Here is a 16,150-nt window from a genome sequence, read left to right as displayed (position 1 = left end):
GACAATAAAAAAGTCCCAATGTGAGATAATGGTGATCATGCATGAGACAAGGCAAGGTGTGTTTCGCTCAGTGAATCCAACACTCGGTCACACTAACTCCTCACCTCAACATTAGCCCCTGTGTCACCAGACAGGCTAATAACACTGAGTGTTGTCTCCAAAGTCAACGTGGCTCTGATCCAAATGACCCAACTCCTATGTCTGCAGATCCTCAGACAGGGGACTCTCCAAACGGTACCAGACTGTTATCTTATGGTGTATAGGTGAGCACACTCCCATTCACATAACTCCGCTCAGCCATATAGAAAAGAAAGTCCCGACAGTGCTTATCCCTTAAAACCACTTTATTAATATATGTGCATACAATTACCTGAACAAGCACTGTATACAGTGCACTAGGATCGCCTGTCAGAGACACACTCCGATGTCGATGGATGACAGGTGACGTCACTCCGATGTCGATGGATGGCCGGTGACATCACCCGCCATCCATCGACATCGGAGTGTGTCTCTGACAGGCGATCCTAGTGCACTGTATACAGTGCTTGTTCAGGTAATTGTATGCAGATATATTATTAAAGTGGTTTTAACCAACCTTTACAGAGATCAGCGTGCGTGCCCCCAATGTAGTGACCAGCGTACATGCCCCAAATGTAGTGACCAGCATACCATTCCCCCAATGCAGAGATCAGCGTGCATGCCCCCAATGTAGTGACAAGCATACATGCCCCCAATGCAGAGATCAGCGTGCGTGCCCCCAATGTAGTGACCAGCATACATGCCCCCAATGTAGTGACCAGCGTACATGCCCCCAATGCAGAGATCAGCATACATGCCCCCAATGTAGTGACCAGCATACATGCCCCCAATGCAGAGATCAGCGTGCGTGCCCCCAATGCAGTGACCAGCATACCATTCCCCCAATGCAGAGATCAGCGTGCGTGCCCCCAATGCAGTGACCAGCATACCATTCCCCCAATGCAGAGATCAGCATGCGTGCCCCTTATTGTAGTGACCAGCATACATGCCCCCAATGTAGTGACCAGCGTACATGCCCCCAATGCAGTGACCAGCATACATGCCCCCAATGTAGTGACCAGCACACATGCCCCCAATGTAGGGACCAGCGTACATGCCCCCAATGTAGTGACCAGCATACATGCCCCCAATGCAGAGATCAGCGTGCGTGCCCCCAATGTAGTGACCAGCGTACATGCCCCCAATGTAGTGACCAGCATACATGCCCCCAATGCAGAGATCAGCGTGTGTGCCCCCTTACTTACCTGGAGCAGCAGCGGCGGTGGGCTGCTTCTGATCAGTCACTCGGCGTCGGCTTCTCCTCGGTCCCGGCGGTGCGTCTCCTCCAGTCTTCCGCTCCCGCCTCCTCCTCGGCCAATGGCATGAAGTTTGCCATTATCACGTATCGGACGCGCTTCCTGATTGGCCAGGAGGAGGATCGGTGTGACCAGGAGGAAGATCGGTGTGACAATAGCGAATTTTCATTCGCTATTGTCACACAATGGGTGGGCTTGGGACGCACTGCTCTGCGCCCCAGGTCCACCCTTTGCATCGCCGTATTAGAGCCTCTGGCTCTAATCAGGTGATGCCAAAAAAAAAAATCCCCATTGAACTCCATGCTTCCGGCGCCCCTGCATGCAGATTAGGGGGCCGGACGCATGCATGGGGGGGGGGGGGCGGCCTGTGCCCTCTGTACACCGGCCGCCACTGCCTCAATGCACTGTTTCATTGGGCAACTATGTGGCAAATGACGTTTAATGTTGATAAATGTAAAGTTATGAAAATGTGGAATAGACTCCCTCCAGAGGTGGTTCTGGCCAGCTCAGTGGATTGCTTTAAAAAAGGCCTGGATTCTTTCCTGGGTGTACAGAATATAACTGGGTACTAATATTTAAGGTAAAGTTGATCCAGGGAATATCCGATTGCCTCTCGGGGGATCAGGAAGGAATGTTTTCCCCCTGCTGTAGCAAATTGGATCAAGCTTTGCTCGGGTTTTTTCGCCTTCCTCTGGATCAACTGCGGGTATAGGATTGTGTATATGGGATTGTATGGTTGGGTTTTCTTTATTGTTTTTTTTTTGGTTGAGCCAGATGGACTTGTGTCTTTTTTCAACCTGACTAACTATGTAACTATGATTTGATACAAATTGAATGGATTGTTCAGGTGGGTCCTCCTATTCCATAGTTCTGGTAAATCTAGAAAGTGCGGTGTGCATTTGTATTCACCCCCCCCCCCCCCCCCGGAGTCAATACTTTGTAGAACCCCCTTTTACTGCAATTACAGCTGCAAGTCTTTTTGGGGATGTCTCTACCAGCTTTGCACATCTAGAGAGGACATTTTTGCCCATTCTTCTTTGCAGAATATCTCAAGCTCTGTCAGATTGGATGGAGAGCGTCTGTGAACAGCAATTTTTATGTTTTGCCACAAATTCTCAATTGGATTTAGGTCTGGACTGTGACTGGGCCATTCTAACACATGAATATGCTTTGATATAAACCATTCCATTGTAGCTCTGGCTGCATGTTTCAGGTTGTTGTCCTGCTGGAAGGTGAATCTCCGCCCCAGTCTCAAGCCTTTTGCAGACTCTAACAGGTTTTCTTCTAAGATTGCCCTGTATTTGGCTCCATCCATCTTCCCATCAACTCTGACCAGCTTCCCTGTCCCTGCTGAAGAAAAGCATCCCCACAACATGATGCTGCCACCACCATGTTTCACGGTGGGGATGGTGTGTTCAGGGTGATGTGCAGTGTTAGTTTTCTGCCACACATAGAGTTTTGCTTTTAGGCCAAAACTTTCAAATTTGGTCTCATCTGAGCAGAGCACCTTCTTCCACGTTTGCTGTGTCCCCCACATGGCTTCTCGCAAACTGCAAACTGGACTTCTTATGGCTTTCTTTAAACAATGGCTTTCTTCTTCTCACTCTTCCAAGGCCAGATTTGTGGAGCGCACGACTAATAGTTGTCCTGTGGACAGATTCTCCCACCTGACCTGTGGATCTCTGCAGCTCCTCCAGAGTTCCCATGAGCCTCTTGGCTGCTTCTCTGATGAATGCTCTCCTTGCCCGGCCAGTCAGTTTAGGTGGATAGCCATGTCTTGTTAGGGGCCCGGTCGGTCAGTTTATTTGGACGGCCATGTCTTGGTAGGTTTGCAGTTGTGCCGTACTCTTTCCATTTTCGAATGATGGATTGAACAGGTCTCCGTGAGATGTTCAAAGCTTGGGAGATTTTTTTTTATATAGCCTAACACTGCTTGAAACTTCTCCACAACTTTATCCCTGTGTGGTGTGTTCCTTGGCCTTCATGATGCTGTTTGTTCACTAAGGTTCTCTAACAAACCTCTGAGGGCTTCACAGAACAGCTGTCTATGTACTGAGATTAAATTACACACAGGTGGACTCTATTTACTACATAGGTGACTTCTGAAGGCAATTGGTTCCACTAGATTTTAGTTAGGGGTATCAGGGTAAAGGGGGCTGAATACAAATGCATGCCACACTTTTCAGATATTTATTTGTAAAAAATTTCCTTCCACTTCACAATTATGTGCCACTTTGTGTCGGTCTGTCACATAAAATCCCAATAAAATACATTTATGTTTTTGGTTGCAACATGACAAAATGTGGAAAATTTCAAGGCCTATGAATCCTTTTTCAAGGCTCTGTAAAATATATTTCTTTTTTTTGTAAATAAATATAAAAACATGATAATAAGCTGTACAACATTTCATAAACAAGATCCACGATACAATAATATCCATTGGTTTCACCATAACATTTTAGAAGCATAGAAACATGACGGCAGAAAAAGGCCAAGTAGTCCATCAATGAATACTTTTTGAAGGCGCTGTACGGGATTTATATCGCACCAACAGGTTACACTTCACAATACAAAAAGGGCAACAGTACAGCTACAATACAATAAAAGACAGGAGGGCTAAGACGGCCCTGCTCAGAAGAGCTTACAATCCAATAGGGTGTGGCAAGTAGCACACCTAAATTCTTAACCACTTGCCGACCAGTCACGTTGACCGTACTGCGGCAAAGTGGCTCGATATCGTCCAGCGACATAGACCTACGTCGCTGGACTCCTCCCCTTGTGGGCGGCGCACGTGCGCCGCCGGAGGCTCGCCACCGCTCTTCCCCGATCGTCGGGGATCGAGTGTAGAGATCCGCCCGCTTGTGTAAACAAAGCGGGTAGATCTCCTAAGTGACAGGCAGGGACAGATTGCAGGATTCAGCTTAGCTGAACCTGCGATCTGTCCCTGTGTCACTCAGTCACCTCCCCCCACACACGTTAGTAAGCACCAGGCATACATTAACCCCTCCCTCTCCTATAAAGTTAACCCCTTCCCTGCCAGTGTCATTTTTACAGTAACAGTGCATATTTATAGCACTGATTAATGTAGTAATGTCACTGGTACCCCCAAAAGTGTCAAAAATGTCAGTCAAGGGTCCGATCTGTCCGCCGCAATGTCGCAGTCCCGCAAAAAAAATCGCAGATCGCTGCCATTACTAGTTAAAAAAAAAACAATAAAAATCACATAAATTTCCCGTAGTTAGTAGCTGCGATAACTTTTGCGCAAACCAATCAAAACACGCTTATTGCGATTTTTTTTACCAACAATATGTAGCAGAAAACAAATTGGCCTAAAATGTTAAAAAATTTTGATTTTTACATTTTTTTGGGGGGAATTTCATATAAAAAAATGTGAAAAATATTGTTATTTTTTCAAAATTGTCGCTCTTTTTTTGTTTATAGCGCAAAAAGTAAAAATCGCACAGGGGATCAAATACCACCAAAAGAAAGCTCTATTTGTGGGGGAAAAAAAGGATATTCATTTGGGTACAGCATCGCACGACCGCGCAATTGTCTGTTAAAGTAACGCAGTGCCGAATCGCAAAATATGGCCTGGTCAGGAATGGGGTAAAATCTTCCGGGCTTAAAGCGGTTAAAAATACGCTCATTGAGAATTCTTGTTGTCAAAAACATGTAGCTAAATACATTTTGACCTAAATATATGACAAAAATTGAATATATTGAATATTTTTTAACTGTCAAAGTAGAAAAATATTGTTATTTTTTTCAAAATTGTCGCTTTTTTTATTAATATCGCAAAAAATGAAAATCGCAGAGGTGATCAAATACCACCAAAAGAAAGCTCTGTGTGTGGGAAAAAAAGGACGTACATTTCGTTTGGGTACGGCGTTGCATGACCGCGCAATTGTCAGTTAAAGTCGCACAGTGCCGAATCGCAAAAAGTGGCTTGGATGTAAGACAGCAAAATCCTCCGGTGGTAAAGTGGTTAAAAAATGTGGCGGACTTTGTAGGCAGAACATGAGGCAGTCTAGATAAAATGTATACCAATCTTTATTTTAAAAATATCCTTAAAAATTAGCATAAATCATTGGAACACCCTCTACAAACAGCAGGTCAACAGATATCCAATACCAAGCATTGGGATACAGATCTAGACGAGAAATACATATGATGATTAGAAGTTCATCAGAGGAAAATATATCCAGTATCTCACAAAAGTAAGTACACCCCTCACATTCTTGTAAATATATTATTATATCTTTTCATGTGACAACACTGAAGAAATAACACGTTGCTACAATGTAAAGTAGTGAGTGTACAGCTTGTATAACAGTGTAAATTTGCTGTCCCCTCAAAATAACTCAACACACAGCCATTAATGTCTAAACCGCTGGCAACAAAAGTGAGTACACCCCTAGGTGAAAATGTTGAAATTGGGCCCAAAGTGTCAATATTTTGTGTGGCCACCATTATTTTCCAGAACTGCCTTAACCCTATTGGGCATGGAGTTCACCAGAGCTTCACAGGTTGCCACTGGAGTCCTCTTCCCCTCCTCCATGACGACATCACAGAGCTGGTGGATGTTAGAGACCTTGCGCTCCTCCACCTTCTGTTTGAGGATGCCCCACAGATGCTCAATAGGGTTTAGGTCTGGATACATGCTTGGCCAGTCCATCACCTTTACCCTCAGCTTCTTCAGCAAGGCAGTGGTTGTCTTGGAGGTGTGTTTGGGGTCGTTATCATGTTGGAATTCTGCCCTGTAGTACATATATCCCCCCCCCCCTCTCTTTCCTTGGAGTGTTGTGGTCGAACAACCCTATTCCTTTTTTATACACGTTTGGTTGGTCTGGATTTGGGAGAAGTGGGTATCTGTATTTAATTCAGTGTCCTCCCCTGAGGTGAGACCTTTGTTCACCCCCATGATTGGCTATCGCCCATGTTTCTACAGTCAGGGTTGATCAGGCAAGCACAAATGTTTGAATATTTGTAGTTATAGGATGCACAGACACATGTACAGTAAGCATAAATGTGAAGTAAATGAAAAATGTAATTTTCAAAAAGATGATACTCATAGAATATTTTTGGATATTTTGAATTCAATATTAGCATCCACCAATCAGTCCTGAAGAAGCAAGCAAATCTTATGAAACGCGTTGACTAACAAGTATGGAGGAACTGTGGATTTGATGTGTGATATCCAGGGCTTTTTTTTCTCAGAGAATAGGTACAGGAACGCCCCCTCCTGAGTCACCCCTTGTCTCCACCCACCTACCTCCAAGCACCATCTCTTGATTCCACCCCCTACCCACTTCCCAGTACCACCCCTTTTTTAGAATACACAAAATGATATTAAGTATCATTTTGTGATGTTAAATAAATTGTATGAAATGTTTGAACAATAACCAAAAAAATGGTAAAATAGATCCTCGGCAGACAGCAACACTAGACCTACCCCAGTAACAATAGACCTCCACACAACAACAAACCACCCCAGAAACTATGGACACCACACCAGCAACAAAAGATCCACCCAGCAACAATAGACCCCCACCCCAGCAGCAATAGATCCCCCAGCAACAATAGTCCCCACCTAACAATAGACCCCCACCCCAGCAACAATAAATCCCACTCCCAGCCACAATAGAACCCCTACAACAAAATACCACCAGCCACAAAAGATCCACGCCAGCAATATTAGACACCCCCTCCCAGCAGCAACAACAGATCTCCCAGCAGCCAGCATAAATAGACCTCTCCCTCAACAGTAGATCCCTCCCAGAAACAATTGACCCCACAGCAGCATAAGACCCCCAAGAAACAATAAATCCAGCGCCAGCAACAATAGACCTCCCTAGCAACAATAGAACACCCCACAAAAATAGATTCCCTCCAGCCACAATAGATCCCCCAGCAGACCTTATTATTAGACCCTTCAGCATACCCCATCACCCATTGCCATTACATACATTCAGTGCTGGAGGTGCCGGAACTGCATTGCCCCAAGTTCCTGCTGAAGAGGTGATATCCATGCTGGCACCATATATATATATATATAGTTATATATTTTCCACTGATGGACTTCTAATCATCATATGTATTGCTCAGCTGGATCTGTATCTCCATGCTTGGTTTTGGGTATCTGTTAACCTACTGTCTGTAGAAGGTGTTCCAGAGATTTTATGCAAATTTTTAAGGAATTTTTAAAATAAAGTTTGTTTTATATTTTAACTAGACTGTCTTGTGTTGTGTTCCCCTACTTTCTCTCTCTTTTCGATTTAGATGTTGGCAAGGTGAAGGTCCTTTCTTGGTACAGAAGGTTATAACTGTGGGGGGTGAGCTGATGGAAGTGATAAAAGATTAATTGGAGGCATGATAGGCTTCCCTGAAAAGATGTGTTTTCAAGGATCACCTAAAGGCAGCCAGAGTAGGAGATAGCCAGACAGATTGAGGTAGAGCGTTCCAGAGGATGGGAGAGGCGCTGGAGAAGTCCTGGAGGCAAGCACAGGAGGAGGAGACAAGGAAGCTAGAGAGCAGTAGGTCTTGAGAGGAGCGGAGAGGACAGTTTGGGTCTCAGTAATGATATTAAGAGCGCAACTAGGTAATTTTAGGTGTATAAATGTGGCCATACACTACACAATCGGATGTACAATCTCCTTTAGATTTACCAAAACGATATAATAGGGGGACACACCATCTATCCAATCACTCTGTATACAGTCAGACAGGTCCTTGCACTACATCAAGGGTGTCCCGTAGGCTGCATGCAGTCCCAGGGAGTTTAGCATACAGCCTACACCCATCTGAAGGGACGCTGGGGAAGCTAGGCAAATGCACACGTGAAGAGATATCAGGGATGCTGTAAAAACGTAGTTGATGGGCGTGTGCTAATGAGGTCAGCTAGCAAACTCCTTCCTGTGTCTCACCGGTTTCTCAGTCTCAAATCTATACCAGGGAGTCTCTGAAGCTTTCTAAGAAATACAGCAAGGGCAAAGGTAAGGCCTTGTTCTCAAAATCAAAGAAAGCTTTTATTTTTCTGCAACCGAAGTACATTAAAGTGGAGTTCCGGCCTATTTTGCAACTTTAGTGATCCCTGGAGTGCTCGCTATGCTGATCAACAATTGGGCATTTTCAATTTTTTTCGGGGGTCCCTTACATTATTTTCAGGGCATTTTTGATTGTACTTCCTCCTTCTCCCCCCTCTGTGGCCGCGGCCACCGACATCACTTCCGCCTTTGCATTGCATCCTGGGAGCTGTTTGTCATCACTCCCAGGAGGCTGGAATCAGGAAGAACTCCCAGAACACTCCATGGAATCAGGAAGAAGGACACAGCAGATTACACTGCGGCTTCCGATGCCCACATCCAAGATGGCCGCTTCCGGACAGCGTTTTTTAAAGTACGATTTTGACTAAAATCCAATACTGTACACCTTGTAAGTATGAGAATAGCGGTTCTGTAAAGGGTGATGGATTAGTATTTTAGGGGTATTTTTAGTTAAAAAGGGTATTTGAGGCCAGAACTCCGCTTTAATGGTATATTGGTACATAGGGGAGCTGAATTTTAGAAAAAAACGTAGCCTCTAAGACAGGAAGTGGTTGCATATAGCAGTGTTTCACAACCTTTTTTCAGTCACACCCCAGAAATTATGGACAGTCTCTAGGCACTCTTTAAAATTATGGACAGTCTTGAGGCACCCCATCCTAAAATGTATAAACTATTCTAATAATTTTACACAATGCAGAAACATCCACACGTAGGACGCCCAACGTTAGAGGTACAAATTAGTACTGACTAGTATTCCAGTGTTTCTCTTTTTCCTCAGTTTTCTCCATCACACAGCTAATATGACCCCAAAACTTATGGAGAGAACCAGGTTGAGAGTCAAACAAGCATGCCACGCAGGAGACTGACATCCTCCTTATTAACTGATGATGTCATTGGTCGTTAGCAGGTTGGCAGCTAGAGGGTCGTGATGGTGCACAATGAAAACCTGTGACTTTGTGTAACGTAAAAGGCAGGCTTCATCCACCCGTTGCCTTGTATACAATTTTTAAGAAATGTTGGGGGGCATTTTGCTGTGGCACCCCTGAAGAAACCTCAAGGCACACCAGGGTGCCTGGGCACCCTGGTTGAAGAAGACAGGCATATAGCATGGAGGAGATGAGCAGCACTGACACCTAAACAAGAGTTAAAAAAAGGTAAAACTAAATTTTCTAAAAAGAAAACCCAGAGCAATAGTTTATATTACACAGTGCTTCGGCAAACTAAATTTCATCCAGTTATGGTTTAGATGTACTTTAGGGCAGCGCATTGATGCCAACATTTTAAAGTGGACCATCTCCCTAAAGGTAATGTCATGATGTCCTGCCTCCTCCCCCTCCCTCTGTTAAAACTGGACATTTTTTATTTATTTAAGTAAATTATTTGCGCTGCAAAGAAGCACTTCAGCATTTCCCGCCAAGGCGAGAATTACGTTTCTTTCCACCCGCCTCCGCATGTGCGCTTTGGGTTTCAAGAAAGCCCTCCGGCACAGCTGGTACATGCACTGGTTACCCTGACTATGCGCATAGACGGCTATCAGAGAAGTCCCAAAGGCTTCCCTATCTGTGCACATGTGCGGACAATTACCTGTGTGTGCTGAGATGCCAACTGGCTCTGCCAAAACTGGAAAGCTGGATAGAGACTATCGGAATATCTGCATATGTGCCATATTGGTGGGGGAGGGAATTTAAGTTCCATTTAATATAATACCAGCGATAATACTGATGATCTGGTGAAACCAAGCCTATTACACTCAGTGCGCAACTGTGTTATGCTTAGCAAACTAAACTATTAGGCTTCCTTCAGAGTTGTGCATTCCATTGCCGTGCATTAATGCATGTGAATTATTGTATGGTATATCATGTGTTTACTGTGTATTTGTCAGATCTCTTGGTGGAGGCCGAAGTGCTGAGAGGGCTTCCCTTGCAGCTCGGTGCGAATCACCCCTGGAAGTGAGACAGGAGGTGACATGACCCAAGTAGCACTGGATGCTTGTGGAGTGCAGGTGGATGGCTGAGAAGAATATCTGGGTATACGTCTAGAAACTCCGATAGAAACAAGCAATGCGGTAGTAAATGCCAGGCCGGGGGTCATACACGTGTGGTCAGTCCGAAGTAACAGCAAGCTACTAGTTTAGCGAGCCAGGGTGCCGTGGCCGGAGGGTTTTAGCAGGAGCAGGTTTGTTGAGCAAGCCGAGGTCGGTACACAAGTAATCAGGTAGAAGGAGCAGCAGACGTAGGGATGGTCAGACAAGCCAGAGGTCAGGGACAAGAGCGAGATCAACAAGTCAGAAGGCGAGCCGGGTCACAACAAGGAAGCAGGAAACAATCACAGGGCAAAGGTACAGGAAGCTGTCGATAATCCAGCGCCGGATGGCGGGGTGAGCGGTCCTTAAGAGGAGGCTGGATTGGTGCGTTGTGCGTCATGACGCATGCGCGCGGCACTGGCACGTCTGCGTGCCCGCGCAACCGCGCTCCCGCACATGCACACTCGCCTGGAGAGATCGTTAGCCGCACTGCGGCGTCTATGTCCCTGACAGTATTTTTGATAAGCTGCCAACGCACAGCAATGGATCAAAAACTGGACCTATACTTTTTTATTTTTGAATATATCACAAGACATGCGCAGCCCTTTCAAAGTGAATTTGCTACTTTTTCGCAGTAATGCAACACAATACTAAGGTGTGAAGGGGACCTAGGGCACTTTTCTTTTACAATAGTTTTATTAATGGTTTTCACAAGGGTGTATGCTAATGCTGCAGACAGCGCAACAGAGATAAGTCAGAACAAGAGGAGTGGAAACCAGCATGATCAACTGAGACGGTGTGGGTGATTGTTCTTGAGTTAGGGGACATGTTGAGCTCTGTGAGAATTGTGGGACAGATTCCTGAGGTCTTTGTTTCCTATGGGTAGAACATGATTGAAGAAAATGTTGTCATCCAAGAGACTGTATGGGTAATGGTTATTAAGTTGTGGGACATGCTGGGCACTGTGATAACTTTAGGAGGTCTTTGTTCCTTATGGGAAGAACATAATGAAGAAAATTTTGACCCCAAGAGTTTTGATCTGTATGAGCGATGGTTCTTGAGTTAGAGGACATTCTGAGCACTGTGAGAATTCTGTGACAGATTTTTTAGGTCTTTGTTCTCTTTAGGAAGAACATATTTGAGGAAATGTTGTCCCCCAAGAGTTTCGAGACTATATGGGTGATAGTTCTTGAGTTAGAGTACCTACTGGGCACTGTGAGAATTGTGGGACAGATTTTTGAGGTCTTTGTTCCTTGTGGGAAAAACATAATTTGGGAAATGTTGTCATACAAGAGTTTCAAGACTGTATGGGTGACAGTTCTTGGTTAGGGGACATGCTGGTTCTTCCTAGGACAATCATTTTTTGGGACTGTATGAGCAATGGTTCTTAAGCTAGAGGACATGCTGGGCTCTGTGAGAAATTTTTGAGGTCTTTGTTCCCTATGAGAAGAACATAATTGGGGAAATGTTGTCCCCCAAGAGTTTCCAGACTGTATGGGTGATGGCTCTTGAGTTAGGGGACATGCTGGGCACTGTGAGAATTCTGGGGCAGATCTTTGAGGTCTTTGTTCCTTGCAGGAAAAACATAGTCCCCCAAAAGTTTTGAGACTATATGGGTGATAGTTCTTGAGTTAGGGGACCTGCTGGGCACTATGAGAATTGAATCTGTTTCCTTTGAGAAAATGTTGTCCTCCAAGAGTTTTGAGACAATATGGGTGATCAATCTTGAGTTAGGGACCTGCTGGGCACTGTGAGAATTATGGGACAGATTCTTGAGGTTTTTGTTCCCTATGGTAAGAAAATAATTGGGGAAATGTCCTGCAAGAGTTTTGAGACTATGGTTAATTGTTCCTAAATTTGGGGATTTGCTGGGCACTGTGAGACTTGGAATGTTCCCTATGAGAAGAACATAATTGAGGAAATGTTAACTTGCAAGAGTTTTGAGACTGTATGGGATATGATTATTGAGCTAGAGGATATGCTGGGCACTGTGATAACTGTGGGGCAGATGTTTCAGGTCTTTGTTGCCTATAGGAAGAAAGTTGGAGGAAGAAGGTAGACACAGAAGGGTCCAGGAGAGGCTCAAAGTAAACGGTGGAGAGCAGAGAGGGTGTATGATGAGCCTATGGTAAGTAGGCAACAGAGTACTGAAGGGTTAGGAGGGGGAGAAGGAAAGGGAATCTGGAAAATGTGTGGCACCATAGTGAGCTTAAATGGACATTTTATACTCAGAATGAAAATAAAGAGTGTTCTCAGCACACAAGATGGTTTTATTCCAGCCAAGAACATCATATTTTGAGAGAAAAAATATGGTGAGGGAATAGTCCCGCATTTGATCAGGCCTTAGGCTGCAGACAAATGGTTCGGACATTACCCCACTAAAGAGATGGGACTTTAAGGCAAGGATTTAGAAGGTGGATACAAAATTGAATATGGACCAAACGTAGTAAAAAATTCAAATTTTATTACAAACAAATAAAAATATGGACAAAACATAATATAAAATCAAGGATGCAACATGTACATCAAAAGAGCATATAGTACATAAAAGAACCAAATATGGTGAAAAAAGGGGATCACAAGGGTCCTACATGTTTTGCCGAGAAAACTGGCTTCTTCAGGGACCAACAGTATTTGTGAACTTTTTTTTAAACAATGGTTCTTGATGGTGAGACATAATACATGTAATTAGTAAGGCATTCCAAAAGGTCAATGAATCCAACCATCACATTGCCACACATTTCTGGGCGTGGTTCGCCCTTCATCTTCCAAATGATTTGACATCCCTGGTGTTTCTTTGTTTGTTTCCTTTTTTCTGTGGATTCCCCCTTTGGCCTTGGCTGTTGTGCTATTCAATAGAGTTTAGCACCCATTAACATCTCTGGCCTGGTGTCTTGCCTGCCTTCCCTTTGTGGTGTCGTTGACCTCTTGTGTGTGCCTCCCCCCTTGCTGCGTTTGGGATCATGATGTACCACCTCCAAAACCTTCCAGAGACCTGACCTGTGTACATATGTTTTTAATTTTGGGCTATGTATAATTGACCTAAACATCACCATAGGTACTATATACTCCACACAATAATGTACAACACCCCTGAAGACGGATAACCTCCAGAAACGCGTCGGGTGTATCTATCCCTACGGCATTTGCCTGTTTTGCTATTATGTACCCTATTTACACGATGTGGTAATTTTTGGGTTAGCCACCCTATGGTTTTGTCTTTACATGTTCTATATATGTGTTCTTTGTCCTTTTATTATCTTTGTAATAAAAGTTATATTTTTTTATATAAAACTATTACTACTATTTTCTCACTGCTATTTCAGCAGCAAATGATTGTCTAAGACCTTAAAAGTCCCATTGGGGGTTCTCCTCTGACCATCAATTATATCACACCTTTGTAGAATGTCGTTTTTTTTGGTCTCTTTGGACCTGAGGAAGCCTTAGTTTGAAACGCGTCGGCTTACTGGGGACTTTTAGACTGCGCCCTAACAGAGATCACTGTTACCAACTTGGTACTTTTGCATCAGTGTTCCCACAGGGAGCATGTTTCTACAAATGTTTTTATTATATATATATATATATGTAAAATTAATTTTATGTTTTTGATTCAATAAATATGTCTTTTTTTTTTAAAATATTGTACTTTAATTGTGACCGTTTCTTCCACATTGGCCTTCTTAAAGTCCCACATTTTCTTTATTCTGTGGTTTTTGCTCTATATCGGGATGGTGGCCAGGCAATCATGGTACCTTTCATCTATATCACTAAATAATTCTTATGCCTTTAATGTGCTGTGTGTGGTTTATGATAGCCTGCCCTAACTGTTACTGATATTAATTATCCCTCATGGAAAGCACTTTTTTTTTTAAAGATAGGTTTATATATCTCCCTTCTGTGAAGTTCCTATTAAACTCTTTATACATTTATATGCCTTGGGCCATCTTCATAACGTTGATGTGACGAAACGTGTCGGAGTGGGACCAGAAGTGACACCATCACGCAACATACACTGGGGAAGTAGCACTTAGTATGCCCTGGAGGATTGGCAAAGGAAACTCTGAAAGTACTATGCATACTGTGCATCCGGCATAAAAAGGATACTGGTGTACACTGCAGCGACTTTAATAAAAGTTTAAAAGGTTTTACACTACATAAATTCCCCTTGCCTTTCTACGCAACATAGGAATTACCCATGTAAAAGAGACACAGATTAACAATATTTGAAGGAGAAGAACCCCCTGATGGAAAAATACAGCTAATGGGAACCCTCTGATACAAACCATCTTTATATGACTCATTTGTAGTCGATGGCTATTTGGTAGGTTCTCCAGCTTGGAAAAGGTGGTAGAGCACTGAAGAACTCATTTGAAGCACGTTTTGTATTGTTTTGGATAGCACTTTACTTGCACAGCATGTTAGCACTTTATTTGAGGACTTGTGAAGCATACAGTGTCTTTAAAAAGTATTCATACCCCTTGAAATGTTATTGTGTTCCTTCGGCTTCCTACTGCTGTTTGTTCACTAAAGGTTCTCTAACAAACCTCTGGGGGGCTTCACAGAACAGCTGTATCTATACTCAGATTAACCGCTTAACGACCGCCCGCCGCAGTTATACTGCAGCAGGCAGCTGCTCCTGCGCAGACCGCCATAGGTATAGGTCGGTCACACCTGCAGCTAGGGGGCTTTCTCCTGCAGGGATGCCGATGCACAAGGCAGGTAGCTCCGATTGCCACCTGACACCCGTGATCGCTCCCCGCTGAGAGAGAATGGTCAGCTGTTGTAAACACAGCTGACTGTTCTTCTCTATGGAATGATCACAGAGCCCATGTGATCCTTCTATATAGGAACTCAGGTCTCTATGATAATTTCACAAGCCACGCCCCCCCCCACAGTTATAAACACGCCCCTAGGTACACATTTAACCCCTTGATCACTTACTGCATTAACCCCTTCCCTGCCAGTGTCATTATTACAGTAACAGTGCATATTTTTAGCACTGATTACTGTAGTAGTGTCACTGGTCCCCCCAAAAGTGTCAAAAAATGTCAGTCAGGGGTCCGATCTGTCCGCCGCAATGTCGCAGTCCCGCTAAAAATTGCAGATAAAAATCGCCATCAATAGTAAAAAAAACAAAAAAAAAATGACATAAATCTTTTTCCGTAATTTGTAGACGCGATAAACTTTGCGCAAACCAATCAAAATACGCTTATTGCTATTTTTTTTTTTTTTACCAAAAATATGTAGTGGAAAACAAATTGGTCTAAAATGTTAAAAAAAATTGAGATTTAAAATTTTTTTTTTTTTTTGGGAATATTATATAGCAGAATGTAAAAATAATCTTTATATATTTTTTTTCAAAATTGTTGCCCTTTTTTTGTTTATAGCGCAAAAAATAAAAATCGCACAGGTGATCAAATACCACCAAAAGAAAGTTCTATTTGAGGGAAAAAAAGGACATCAATTTTATTTGGGTACAGCGTCGCACGACCGCGCAATTGTCCGTTAAAGTAAAGCAGTGCCGAATCGCAAAATAGGCCCTGGTCATTAAGGGGGCAAATCCTTCCAGTCCAGAAGTGGTTAAATGACACACAGGTGGACTCTATTTACAAATTAAGTGACTTCTGAAGGCAATTGGTTCCACTAGATTTTAGGGGTATCAGAGTAAAGGGGGGTGAATACAAATACACGCCACACTTTTCAGATATTTATTTGTAAAAATTTTGAAAACCATTTATAATTTTCCTTCC

The sequence above is a fragment of the Pelophylax lessonae genome (assembly GCF_965119305.1).
Source record: "Pelophylax lessonae genome assembly, chromosome: 9".
NCBI lineage: Eukaryota > Metazoa > Chordata > Amphibia > Anura > Ranidae > Pelophylax > Pelophylax lessonae.
The sequence above is the reverse complement of the archived record's forward strand: the minus strand, read 5'-3'. Positions refer to the sequence as shown.